This window comes from Neoarius graeffei, chromosome 6 (assembly GCF_027579695.1).
Source record: "Neoarius graeffei isolate fNeoGra1 chromosome 6, fNeoGra1.pri, whole genome shotgun sequence".
NCBI lineage: Eukaryota > Metazoa > Chordata > Actinopteri > Siluriformes > Ariidae > Neoarius > Neoarius graeffei.
Genome location: NC_083574.1, coordinates 99636703 through 99651363, shown reverse-complemented (window position 1 = coordinate 99651363; position 14661 = coordinate 99636703). Strand labels below are relative to the sequence as shown.

The 14661-nt window shown below is 41.8% G+C and overlaps 1 protein-coding gene across 1 annotated transcript in view; it reads left to right on the top strand.

Moving 5' to 3' along the window:
- Positions 1-14661, top strand: part of LOC132888451 (NACHT, LRR and PYD domains-containing protein 12-like) — a 122086-nt gene that overhangs the window by 4287 nt on the left and 103138 nt on the right. Inside the window, exon 2 of the mRNA XM_060924499.1 lies at positions 13463-13573. The gene's annotated coding sequence lies outside the window, so the exon portion shown is untranslated. The remainder of the gene's footprint in view (positions 1-13462; positions 13574-14661) is intronic.

Sequence of the window (14661 nt, the reverse complement as noted above, 5' to 3'; positions counted from 1 at the left end):
TTTACACATTTAAAACATATGAGCTTTTTTTAAACATCTTGTTTTATACATTTTAAACATCTCATAGCATCATTAGCTAGCACCTCTTGGCAGACAACACACTGTAGCAATGGAGCATCTTCAGATCCAGTCCATGAAAATCTAAACTTTAAATAATCGTGGTCATACTTCCTTCTTTTTTTGCTTGGCCCAGACTCTGTCTCCTCACTCACTGTAGCTTTAGGTACTAAAAATCGATCCATTTTGTCTCTGGCAAAAGCTAGCTGAAGTTCGCTAAATGTCCGCAATAGTAACTTATTCTGGTTTATTTTTCCTCACGTTGCACCCCCCCGAAGAACTCTGGTGCCCCCTAGGGGAGGCGCGCCCCACACTTTGAAAAGCCCTGCGCTAGAAGCAACAGCTTCTAGTCCACACCATATTCAGTTGATTCATCAGATACAGTCCATGGGTTTGCAGCAATTTATACAGTCATGTGGTTTGCAGCAGAAGACGTGCATTGGTAATGTTAGTTGCTAACCAACTTTTAGCCTGTTGAAAATGTGTTATTTTACAACTTTCATTTATTAAAGTGATTTGTTCTTTCAGCTCATGTCACATCTTTATACATTGAATTACTTACTCACTGAGGCCAGAAGGCTACAGTGGACGGACGTTAACGTTAGTTACCAGCGTTAGTTAGCAAGATAAGCTAAGTCTCTATTTAAATCAAGCTTATTACAGTGTGGTATAGAAACGATTCCCATTTCAAAGGAGAAGAACTCCATATGTTTCCATTCTCATTTTATCATGCATAAATTGTGCCCTTCTGAAATTCATTTGGCACATAGGCCCATCCTGTGTGTGTGATTAGGCACAAGAAGTTCTGATGTAGGCCTCGCTAAGCCTATGTAAAATTACAATCAGGACCTCTGGAGGCAACATAAAAAGAGCCAGGTAGTAGGCTAGCCTAGGCAAAATAGCCTAGTACATGAATGTTTTCTATTGTTTTTACTTACATTCCTTTTGTATTATTTTTAAGATATTCATAGTTTCATCTGAGTACCCTGTTTGATTTTATTCACAGAGACAGTAGGCCAGACATGAGGAAAAGAAAAGGGCCAGACATCAGGCATTTTTTTGGTGCTAAAAGAGTAAGTAGTAAATATTAGCACTAAGATCTACAGACAATTACAGTACAAGTGTAGGTGCAGTTAGGTTTTATACACTGTTCATGTGAATAAAGAAAATGGGTTCCCAGCAGACAGGAGAGGCACAGCAGGACGAAAGAGAGCAAGACATTCAGCAGGACTGTTCTGCATGTGTGTATATACTGTATGTGACTCATTTGTAGTGTTGATACCCAGTTTGATCTGACAAAGAAGGTTATCAGGTTGTACTGCTGTTTTTCTTCTGTGGTAGTACTGTATGGTTTGTCATGCTTCTTAATGACATTAAAAATTATTGTTCAGAGTTATTGTGTTGAGTTACTGACACCGACTTCCATAGACGAGACGGGACAGGACCGGGGGGGGATTGATATGATAATAATAATAATAATAATAATAATAATAATACATTTTATTTAAAGCGCCTTTCAGGGTACTCAAGGACACTTAACAATAAAAGTGTAAAGGTAAAATCAAGCAATTATAAACAATTAGAAATAATGAAAAATAAGATGAATAAAACGAAGCAAGGCAGGAAAATATAACAAGTAAACTATCAATAAAAAACATAAAACAATAAAATAGCTGGACCATTCTGACACTAAAATAATAAAACCGATTAAAAAAAGTATCTATTAAAAGGGAAAAGCAAGAGTAAAAAGGTGGGTTTTTAATTGTGCCTTAAAAGAAGAGAGAGAGGTACACTGCCGCAATGAGAGGGGGAGAGAATTCCAGAGTTTAGGCCCAGCTACACTGAAAGCCCTGTCACCCATGGAATGAAGACGAGTAGAGGGGGTGACAAGGAGGTGTGTGTCAGTGGAGCGTAGGGTGCGTGTGGGCTGGTATGGGAAGAGGAGATGAGTGAGATAAGGGGGTGCTAGATTATGCTGTGCCTTAAAGATGAGTAGGAGGATTTTGAATTGAATGCGTGACTGAACAGGAAGCCAGTGGAGTTGGTGAAGGACAGGCGTGATGTGTTGCCATGGTCTGGTGTGGGTAAGAAGTCTTGCTGCAGAGTTCTGGATATGTTGTAATCTGTTTATTGATTTGGCTGGAAGACCAGTAAGGAGGGCATTGCAATAGTCCAGTCTTGAGGTTATGAAAACATGGATGAGAGTTTCTGCAGTGGCAAGGGTGAGAGAAGATCGGAGTTTAGAGATGGTTTTCAGATGGAGGAATGCTGTTTTTGTGACCTGTTTTATATGGGATTCAAAAAAAAGTGATGAGTCAATAATGACACCAAGGTTCTTCACTTCAGATGAGGTGGTGGTAAAGTAGCCTGGGATGGAGAACTGAGAGTAGTTTATCTTTTTAAGAAGGGTGGGAGTGGCAATGAGTATGGCTTCTGTCTTATCATGGTTGAGTTTAAGAAAGTTACAAGTCATCCAATTGCTGATATCATGAAGGCAGGCAGCCAGGTCAGAAAGTGGGAGTGGATGTGAGGGCTTGGTGTGGATGTAAATGTGTGTATCATCAGCATAACTGTGGAAATGAAGATTATGCTGGCGGAGGATATGACCAAGGGGAAGAGTATAAATAGTGAAGAGCAGGGGGCCTAGGACAGAACCTTGTGGTACACCATGAGCAAGGGGCAAACTATGGGACCGGAAATCACCGATAGTAACAAACTGTTCCCTACCCGTGAGATATGACCTAAACCAAGAAAGTGCAGTGCCCGTAATACCCAAAAGTGTCTCAAGTCGAGTGAGCAGTGTATTATGACAAACCGTGTCAAACGCAGCTGTCAGGTCCAGTAATAAAAGAATGCTAAAATGGCCAGAGTCTGCAGCAATAAGTAGGTCATTAACCACTTTGACCAAGGCTGTTTCAGTACTATGCTTCACTCTAAAACCAGACTGAAACTCTTCCCACAAGCCACATGATGTAAGGTGGTCTTGGAGCTGCAGGGCCACTATACGCTCAAGAATCTTAGAAATAAAAGGCAAGTTAGAGATGGGCCGGTAGTTTTTAAAATCATCAAAAGCAGCTCCTGGTTTCTTAAGGACTGGTGTGATGGCAGCAGTTTTCAAGGAGCAAGGGACGATGCCAGAGACAAGAGATGAGTTTATGATGTTGACAAGGAGAGGGCAAAGAGCAGGCAAACAGGCCTTCACAAGAGGGGTGGGCATGGGATCCAGGAGACAGGTGGTGGGCCTAGCCTTGGTGACTAGGTCGTGAATTGTAGTGTCATCAACAGGGGAGAAAGATGAGAGTGACATGGCAGGTGTGGTCAGAGATGGAATGTCACACTGGGTAGTTGGTAATGACTGGAGTTTCTTGTAGATGGTGCAAATTTTGTTGTCAAAAAAGTCCAGAAACTCACAGCAGAGATCAGTTGTGGGGGTAAGCGGGAAGGGTTTGGATGGCTGGACAAGTTTGTTAATTATTGAAAATAGAGCTCTGGGGTTATTGTGACCACTGGTGATGACTGAGGAATAGTACAATGATTTAGCATCATTTAATGACTGTTTGTAGGATAAAATGTGCTCTTTATAAGCCTGTGCATGCACAGTCAGTCAAGTCCTCTTGCTAAGCCGCTCAAGCTGTCTACCGGCTGCTTTCATCTTTCTTAGCTCAGGTGTGTACCAGGGAGCAGATCGTGTGAAGGAGACAGTGCGGGTTTTTAAGGGATTGTTGATGCAAGTTGATGCAGTGCTTCAGAGAGATGGAAGTTGTAAATCAGCAATGGGTCATCCAAGTGGGAGCTATAAGACTCTGACATAAGCCGTGTTTGTAATAAACTAGTGAGCACAGCAGTGTTTATGTGTTTTATGTTTCTGTATGTAATGGAGCGCTTTGAGCGCATACGAGACTGAGGCTCAGGGATAGCAAAACCAAAAAGAACAGCTGTGTGGTCAGAGATGGCAAGGTCTTTAGATGACATATCAGATGGGGCTTTTCCACTAGTGCATACAAGATCCAGTGTGTGACCTTTCACGTGTGTGGGAAAATTTATATGCTGATCCAAGTCAAAACAATTTAAAACATTCAAGAACTGGCTTGAGAAATTACAGTGGTTAGAATCAACATGTATATTAAAATCCCCTAAAACTAGGATAGATGAGTACTTAGGGCAGACAGAGGAAAGAATATCAGAAAATTCAGAAATAAAAACAGTTGACGCTTTCGGGGGCCTATATACAAGTAAAATAAGTAGTGGTTGGCTACCATTAAAACTAAGAGCAAGACTTTCAAAAGATGTAAAATCCTTTAAAGTCACATATACAGGCTTAAAGCAAGAACGATAAAGCACAGCCAATCCACCCCCACGACCTGATAGCCGGGGCTTGTCAATAAATGTATAACCAGCAGGCACAGCTTCATTTAGTGCTATAAAGTCATTAGGAGCTTGCCATGTTTCCGTTAGACACAAAAAGTCCAAGTTCAAATCTATGATAACATCATTAATAAAAGGTCCTTTGTTGTTTAGCGATCTCACATTTAAAAGAGCAAAAGATGAAAAAGTTTGGTTGCAATTTTGAGAAGGCAAGGTGTACTTCACAGTGCGCAAATTGTTCACGTCAGCTGGTCGGTCTGCAGTAGGCCTACGAGCGGGCGAATATTTGCGGCGCAAACTCCAGAGGGAGTCGATGTCATTGGGGTGGCTATAGCAGGCAAAGTTCCTCCTAGAGCCTCTGTGGGTGTATTTTGGACGACGAATAATACCAAGGTGTTGGTGCATTTTGAGGTCGTCAGGAAATCTATAAGTGTTCTTTCGCAAGCTGTGTAAGAACACCACGGAGTATTTTAGGGCCATGACCATTGGCGAGGAACCCCACTTTACGCACAGATGTAGAGAGGGCTGAGATGGCAACAGCCAGTGGACAAGCCAGAGCAAAATGACAGCCAGTCGCATGAAGACCCAATGATAGTGGACCATGATGGTACCCCCCAATTATGGTGGGGTAATTCGCACTCTGGTTCCGGTGAAAATTCTGCGGGACACAGGCGCTGTAGATTCGTTTATTTTACAGTCGGTGCTACCTTTCTCTGAGCAGTCATATACTGGTGATAATGTTTTAATTCGTGGAATTGGTTTGAATACGGTTTCTGTTCCCCTTCACAGAATTAATATTCAGTCTGATTTTGTGCAGGGGGAAATTGTCCTCGGGGTTCATCTGGCCCTCCCTGTGGATGGAGTCCATATTATTTTAGGCAATGCAATTGCGGGGCACCGTGTTTGGGGTGACGTTCCTTCACCTATTGCGTCTGATTCCCCTGGTGCACCTGTTTGTGCTCCTAGTAATGAGGGGGAGAGCCCAGCCTGTGCAGTGACAAGGTCGATGAGCAGCACTGGTCATCATGTGGTACCGACGGCTGTGCAGAGGGAAAGTTTGGGGTCTGTGCTGGGCGTTCCTGATTTGTCTAACCTGCCCTTTCCTTTGTCAAGGGAGGAGTTGCGCAATGCACAGGCTGGTGATCCAGGGTTGTCTGATTTGTTTAAGAACGTGTTGTCCCCCGCAGATGCATTGGGAGCAGCGAGGGGGTACTTCCTGGATAATGGGGTTCTCTTCCGTAAGTGGGTACCACAAGGGGAGGTGTTTGTGGGGGATGCCTATGTCCAGGTGGTAGTTCCTGCTCAATTTCAAAATTCTGTATTGCAGGTTGCACATGACCAGTGTGGTCATGGGGGCGTGAAAAAGACGTATGATCGAGTTCTTAGAACTTTTTTTTGGCCGCGCGTAAAAAGGGATGTGTCCGCGTATATAAAGACATGTCATACCTGTCAGACTACTAGTAAGTCAAATCAAGCACTCAAACCTGTGCCTTTGCGCCCAATTGTAGCTGTTGGGGAACCTTTTGAGCACATTGTTATTGATTGTGTAGGCCCATTGCCTCGGTCGAAGAATGGTAGTAATTAGGATGCAGTGCTGCAGCACAGCAACCTATGGGCTCCCCTAGGGGAGCCCATAGGTTGCAGTGCAAAGCACTGCAACTATTGTTCTTCTACGTGTTTCTTCTTCTTCTTCTTAAATTTATTATTCCTACGCAAATTTTGATTTCGAATAACTCAATAACCGTACGTCGCACACAGACAAACAATATATCAAAACGTGCGGCTCGATCGGACTCGCTATGCTATTACTTTTCTCTACAGAATACGATTTTTTCACGACGTAGTCATGAAAAAATCGTCAAAAAAAACCCCATTCATTTCTATGGAATTAATTGAAAAAAAAGCACTTTTTCAACGTTTTTCAAACGTCCGCTGCTCTGGCATGCTTTCACCTAGAGACGTGGTTCTAACTCTAAAACGTAGGAAAACTTCTCCTCTGTGGATCTGGCATTCAACTTTTCTGCTAGGTTCTACACTTTTGGATCAGTCCTGGCTCAAACGCCAAGTGGGTTCCGGGAGAAAATCCGGCTTTTGAATGGGTGTCTATTGCGTTACACACCAGTGCACCTCGTTAACTCAGAGTGTAGACAGCTTGAAAAAAAAGCTCAAACTTTCTCGCTTAAACTGTGTTTTCAGCCACAAATTTCACTCTACAGACATGATTTTCTCAAAAGTAGTAGGAAAACTTGTCCTGATTCACACAATGTGTCTACCTAAATGATAGGATTTACAGTTTTTGAATGAGAAGCCTCAAACTGAGAAGAGGGCAGCCGAGAGGCTTCATTGACACCCATTATAAACGGGACAGAAAAGTCACTCATTTTTAACTCGCTCTAGTGTCGTCATTTTTAACACTACAGACAAAAAAATACATCATTTTATTCAGGAGACCCTTCTAGCGCTCACTGTGAAAAAATTTTGTGAATAGCTGCTTCCGTTGTGGAGTTATTTGTCATTGTTCGAGGCCTGGTCCTTCATAAAAAACAGCACAAAACTCCATACCTTGTGTGTCTTAGCTCATTGACACCCATTATAAAAGTGACAGAAAAGTCTCTCATTTTTAACACTACAGACAAAAAATTACATCAGTTTATTCAGGAGACCCTTCTAGCGCTCACTGTGAAAGAATTTTGTGAATTTCTTTTTTTTATGAAAAAAAAAACAGCCTCGGTCGGCATGACACTTCACCTTAGCCACCCACTTTATTAGGAACACTTCTGTTCGTACATACAAACTACAAACACTCTTCTTAGAGTTTAGAGTTTATTTTATTTTTAAAAGGGACAGTGCACAAATTAAACATTATCCTTGTGGTAAGGACAGATGTCTGTCCCAGGTTATAGCAGTACATGCTAATTTCAGCCTGTAGTCACTTTGTTTATACTCTTGAATAGCTCTTCTTCATGACGGCTGCTGTGTCAAGCACACACATAATCATTGCATTGAAACATCATTGCAGGTCACACATTCACGGCCAGCAAACATGCGTGACCGAATTGCTTCGCGCACTGCATCCTCTCACAATTTCCCCCGGGGAATTGTCCGGTCTAGTTATATTTTTATGCTAATGTGCTTGAACACGTTATCCTTTCATGTTTCCTTTGCGTACTAGCTCTGCGAAAGCTGTACTACGGGCTTTAATTCAGTTTATGTCTGTTTTTGGCATTCCAAGATTTGTGCAAAGTGACCGCGGGTCTAATTTTACTTCCCGTGTGTTTGCTGATGTCCTAAAACAACTGCGCATCGAACATCTTACATCCACAGCATATCATGCCCAGTCGCAGGGTTCCGTTGAAAGATTTCATCAGTCTATGAAATCTCTCCTCCGTGCCTACTGCGTGCAGCTGGATGCAGACTGGGAGGAGTCACTACCATGGCTCATGCTGGCTGCTCGTGAAGTTGTGCAGGAGAGCACTGGGTTCAGCCCGAATGATTTGGTGTTCGGTCACAAGGTGCGGGGACTTTTGTCAGTTTTGGGGGATGTAGGTAAACCTGTTGTACCACCCACTAATGTTGAAGGTTATGTGCTTGGGTTTAAGGACAGGTTGTCTAGGGTTTGGGATATAGCAAGAACAAATCTGGAGAGCGCACAAAAGAAAATGAAAAGCTTGTATGATCGAGCCGTAGAGCGTCGCTCTTTTGAAGCTGGGGATCAAGTGTTGGTGCTTCGTCAGTTAGTGGGGTTTTATAGATGTTTTTGTAAGAATTTTGCCACCGTGGTAGCACCATTGACTAATCTTTTGCGGGATGGAGAAAAATGTGTGGACTTCTGGCTGTCAAATGGCTTTTGAAAACGTCAAGTCAATTCTGTGTTCTGCTCCTGTTCTGTCTGCTCCACGTTTTGATAAGCCTTTTGTATTACAGGTTGGTGCCAGCAACGTCGGAGCAGGTGCTGTTCTGATGCAGGTTGATGAGCATGGCATTTACCATCCTGTGGGTTTCTTTTCCAAAAAATTCTGTTCTTACCAGCTTCACTATTCTGTGGTTGAGAAAGAGACACTGGCGCTAATATGGGCTTTGCAACATTTTTCCGTTTATATCAATTCCGCAGTAGCTTTGACTGTTTATTCAGATCATAACCCTTTAGTCTTCTTAAATTCACTGAAGTGTCCAAATCAGCGTTTAGTGCGGTGGTTTCTGTTTCTACAGTCATACTGTTTGGACATAAGACATATTAAAGGGTCTGAAAACATCGTGGCCGATGCGTTATCCCGTGCATGATCTACTGCTGTTTTTGTGCTCTCTCTCTTTCTCTCTGTCTCTCTCTGTCTCTTCTACTCATGGGATTGGGGGGGATGACTATTGTTTTTGTTGTTTTAGGAAATTGTGGAAAAAAAAACTACGATCCTGAGGGCTCTGCGTTTTTTGGAAAGGGGGGGGCGTGTGACGACCATACGGTCTATGGTGATGACTGCGAGTGCTCCTGGGCGTGGCTGCGCTGATTGCCTGATTGCCATCTGGCGGGATGAGCTCATCTGCGCCCTTATCTATTGGACTTCCCTCAGTTGTTAGTTACCTGTGAGCATTAGGCTTCACGTTTTTGCCACTTGTGTGTTTGGTTTTCTGTGATTGTGAACTTGCAAGTGTTTTAGTAAGAGACTCGTGGTATTTTTGAACTTGGTGTTTGGGGTTTTTTTGTGGGTTGTTACGTCTTTGAGCCGCACGTAACAACGCCTGTTAATTGAAGTGTTCCAGGTGACTACCTCAGGAAGCTGGTTAAGATAATGCCAAGTGTGTGTACAGCTGTTAACAAGGCAAACGATGGCTACTTTGAAGAATCTAAATAAAATATGAAATATATTTTTGACCATTTTTAGTTTACCACATAATTCCATATATGTTCCAGATGTTATTCCATAGTTTTGATGTCTTCAGTATTGTTCTACAATGTAGAAAATAGTCACAGTACAGAAAAATATATGAATGAGTCGATGTGTCCAAACGTTTGACTGGTTGTGTGTGTAAATCATATTTGTTGTAATATCATTTTCCCCCTGTTGTTTTCACACCAGGACCAATCTAAGCTAATTAGACCTTCTGAAATAATGTCTGGGGAGTATGAGGAACTCAACATCTGAAATGCGTGAAGATGAGCAGCACAAGATAGATATATTTTGGAGGGTTCCCTCAGGGAAATTAAAATTCCAGCAGCATCATTACAGGATAAACAGAAAATAGAAAAAACTTCTGGATAAATTAAGTATTAACATATATATACAGGTGTATACATATGAAAAAAGTCCAGCAGGAGAGGTATTGCACTTTATATTGCACATTGTCCAGTATTGCTTTTTGTTAGGCGAGGCTACTGCTGCTCCTTCCCATCCTCTGTCCTCCTGTTACCCCTCCTCCCCCCCAGAGAGGAGTTGTATAGTGTGATGGCGTGAGAGACAAAGGAGTTTTTGAGTCTGTTCGTCCTGCACTTGGGAAGGAGCATTCTGTCACTGAACAGGCTCCTCTGGTTGCTGATGACGGTGTGCAGAGGGTGACTGGCATCGTCCATGATGTTCAGTATTTTGTCCATGGTCCTCTTCTCTGCCACCGCCACCAGAGAGTCCAGCTTCATGCCGACCACAGAGCCGTCCCGCCTGATCAGTTTATCACAAGACACAAACGAAAGCACGCAGAATGCAAAAATGTGATATAACCTACTGCTGCCTATGTTCTAAATTCTCATCTCATCTCATTATCTCTAGCTGCTTTATCCTTCTACAGGGTCGCAGGCAAGCTGGAGCCTATCCCAGCTGACTACGGGCGAAAGGCGGGGTACACCCTGGACAAGTCGCCAGGTCATCACAGGGCTGACACATAGACACAGACAACCATTCACACTCACATTCACACCTACGGTCAATTTAGAGTCACCAGTTAACCTAACCTGCATGTCTTTGGACTGTGGGGGAAACCGGAGCACCCGGAGGAAACCCACGCGGACACGGGGAGAACATGCAAACTCCACACAGAAAGGCCCTCGCCGGCCCTGGGGCTCGAACCCAGGACCTTCTTGCTGTGAGGCGACAGCGCTAACCACTACACCACCGTGCCGCCCATGTTCTAAATTAAAAGAAAAAATAAATTTACATGCACTAACATAAACTTATAAAGGATTTGTTAGAAGCTCTGCATGGAGGCTCTGAATGAAATGTTGTACAGAATGGAATACATTTTTTTACTGTTCTTTTAAAGCAGTGTTTAAAATATTAAAAATGTGTAGTGTGAGAAGTTTACTATGACCCATAAATGGAACTAAATCTGAAAACTAGTAGTGCATTAACAACAAACTGGTAATGGTTCAGGTTTCACATATTGTTGAAATGTTCGTGAGGAAGAAGTCCTGTATTTCTAGTGGGAAAAGGGTACGTTAATGGAACACAGGCATGGGGGGGGGGGGGGGGGGGGGGGAGACAGGTATACTGAAAGAGCTGCTCAGAAATTCTTTGTGAACAGAACCAACAGAATCAAGACCATTAATGTTGCGTGATCGTCAGAAAAATATCTTAAACAATAACAACTTGAAAAAGGAGAAAAGTGAGACAGAGACCTCTGGTGGCAGTGAGTGCTAGTCTGTCTTTTTCAACCTGGAATGGAGAAAATCTTTTTAAAGAGATCATGAAATATTGTGAAAGCTAAAATTTGATTTTGTATGTTGATGTATTTACTTTTAAAACAGAAAATTTTTGTTTGTTTTTTAGAGAATTCTCTCTCACACACGTGTTTTACACACACACACACACACACACACACACACACACACACACACACACACACCTGGGACTACGTGAACTTTGCTAAAAAGCTAATTTCTTCCTTGCCTAGCTTGAACTCACATGATCTAATTTTAGGTGGTGATCTGAATTGTTACTGACCCAGCCTTAGACTGATCGAACAGACTGAACTTAAGACTTTCTCTAAAATGGCTACGTGTGTGTGTGTGTGTGTGTGTGTGTGTGTGTGTGTGTGTGTGTGTGTGTATTCCTCTTTTCCCTCTCCACTGTAATTGTTTATTTTTCCAAAAAAATTCCAAAAAAGTTGGGACAAAGTACAAATTGTAAATAAAAACGGAATGCAATAATTTACAAATCTCAAAAACTGATATTGTATTCACAATAGAACATAGACAACATATCAAATGTCAAAAGTGAGACATTTTGAAATTTCATGCCAAATATTGGCTCATTTGAAATTTCATGACAGCAACACATCTCAAAAAAGTTGGGACAGGGGCAATAAGAGGCTGGAAAAGTTAAAGGGACAAAAAAGGAACAGCTGGAGGACCAAATTGCAACTCATTAGGTCAACTGGCAATAGGTCATTAACATGACTGGGTATAAAAAGAGCATCTTGGAGTGGCAGCGGCTCTCAGAAGTAAAGATGGGAAGAGGATCACCAATCCCCCTAATTCTGTGCCGACAAATACTGGAGCAATATCAGAAAGGAGTTCGACAGTGTAAAATTGCAAAGAGTTTGAACATATCATCATCTACAGTGCATAATATCATCAAAAGATTCAGAGAATCTGGAAGAATCTCTGTGCGTAAGGGTCAAGGCTGGAAAACCATACTGGGTGCCCGTGATCTTTGGGCCCTTAGACGGCACTGCATCACATACAGGCATGCTTCTGTATTGGAAATCACAAAATGGGCTCAGGAATATTTCCAGAGAACATTATCTGTGAACACAATTCACCGTGCCATCCGCCGTTGCCAGCTAAAACTCTGTAGTTCAAAGAAGAAGCCGTATCTAAACATGATCCAGAAGCACAGACGTCTTCTCTGGGCCAAGGCTCATTTAAAATGGACTGTGGCAAAGTGGAAAACTGTTCTGTGGTCAGACGAATCAAAATTTGAAGTTCTTTATGGAAATCAGGGACGCCGTGTCATTCGGATTAAAGAGGAGAAGGACGACCCAAGTTGTTATCAGCACTCAGTTCAGAAGCCTGCATCTTTGATGGTATGGGGTTGCATTAGTGCGTGTGGCATGGGCAGCTTACACATCTGGAAAGACACCATCAATGCTGAAAGGTATATCCAGGTTCGAGAGCAACATATGCTCCCATCCAGACGATGTCTCTTTCAGGGAAGACCTTGCATTTTCCAACATGACAATGCCAAACCACATACTGCATCAATTACAGCATCATGGCTGCGTAGAAGAAGGGTCCGGGTACTGAACTGGCCAGCCTGCAGTCCAGATCTTTCACCAACAGAAAACATTTAGCACATCATAAAACAGAAGATATGACAAAGAAGACCTAAGACAGTTGAGCAACTAGAATCCTACATTAGACAAGAATGGGTTAACATTCCTATCCCTAAACTTGAGCAACTTGTCTCCTCAGTCCCCAGACATTTACAGACTGTTGTAAAGAGAAAAGGGGATGTCTCACAGTGGTAAACATGGCCTTGTCCCAACTTTTTTGAAATGTGTTGTTGTCATGAAATTTAAAATCACCTAATTTTTCTCTTTAAATGATACATTTCCTCAGTTAATCATTTTATGTCATCTGTTTTCTATTCTGAATAAAATATGGAATTTTGAAACTTCCACATCATTGCATTCCGTTTTTATTTACAATTTGTACTTTGTCCCAACTTTTTTGGAATGGGGGTTGTACTTGTTATCATGACTTTTGGTTCTCAAAGGTGATGTGGTGTGTGGGTGTGGGGCTGTGGGGATGGGGGTGTGTGGGGAGGAATTGGGGGTGAAAAGTCAAAAAAGTATGTTCATATCACATGTTCAGTCCTTTTACTCAGTGTCTCCTCATAACTAGCTGCTACTTTGTAGCCAAGCTACAAAGCCCCTGTTGGTCCATCAAGCAAGGTCTTTATTCTGCTCTGTTCCAGAGGTGCAGTATAATAATCAAATTAGGATATGCAAATAATTATAAAACTCTGGAGCTGTATATGCATAATGGCATCTTCAGATATAAATGACTATATTTTATAGATAAAAATCTAAAACTACTTTCTCTTCATTCTAGTGAAACGAAGGAAAGGCCTGTCTCACCTGGACTCAGCTGTGTGTCCTTTCAGAGTGACGGCTCAATGGTGCAGCCTCTCGAGTTTACAGGTGGAGCATCCTCTGTGGAAAGGTATTCCTCTATCTTCCTCTCACTCAGTTCTCTGAATATCTGTAGAAATAACTCCCGACAGGGCAATTCTTGTTCGCTTCAGTATAAAATGTGTTGTGCTAAATTTTCTTGATTAAATGACTGGTATCATATTCAGAGTTCATATGAACCGTTATGAACGTGTGTTCTAGTCGTATCACTACTCATAACAAGCCCATAATAATTCTACCCTAATAACTTCTGGGTAGAAAAGGAAAAGTTTTTCCAGAAGGGAATCTGCCAATAGCCCTTGGTAAACTCCAGGAGGGGGTGGGGGGGATGGGGTTAGTGGTCAGAGGAGTCTCTGTATTGTCTTCCATGATCTAATTTTAGGTGTTGATCTGAATTGTTACTGACCCAGCCTTAGACTGATCGAACCCTAAACTTATGACTTTCTCTAAAATGGCTATGACCTTATCTGTATTTATGAACCAGGTGGGGTGCATTGACCCCTGGCAGACCCTTTTTCCTTACAACAAAGAACTTTCCTCTTTTTTCCCCCATGCACACAATACATATTCCAGAATTGATTATTTTTTCATGGATAAGACTTTTCTCTCCTCAGTTAAGAACGTTGTATATTCAGGGTCATTACTGAATACTCTAAGTGATGATTAAATACTCGAAGTGACAATATTTTTATGTGTAATTTGAGGGAAATGTTGTCAGTAATTTTTGGGATAAATAAAACAAAAATGTTCATGTTCTTCAAACACATAACTGTAAATCATAAAACCAGAGAAACTGATCATATATTTATATACAGTGGGGCAAAAAAGTATTTAGTCAGTCACCAATTGTGCAAGTTCTCCCACTTAAAAAGATGAGAGAGGCCTGTAATTTTCATCATAGGTATACCTCAACTATGAGAGACAAAATGAGAAAAAAAAATCCAGAAAAATCACATTGTCTGATTTTTAAAGAATTTATTTGCAAATTATGGTGGAAAATAAGTATTTGGTCAATAACAAAAGTTCATCTCAATACTTTGTTATATACCGTTTGTTGGCAATGACAGAGGTCAAACGTTTTCTGTAAGTCTTCACAAGGTTTTCACACACTGTTGCTGG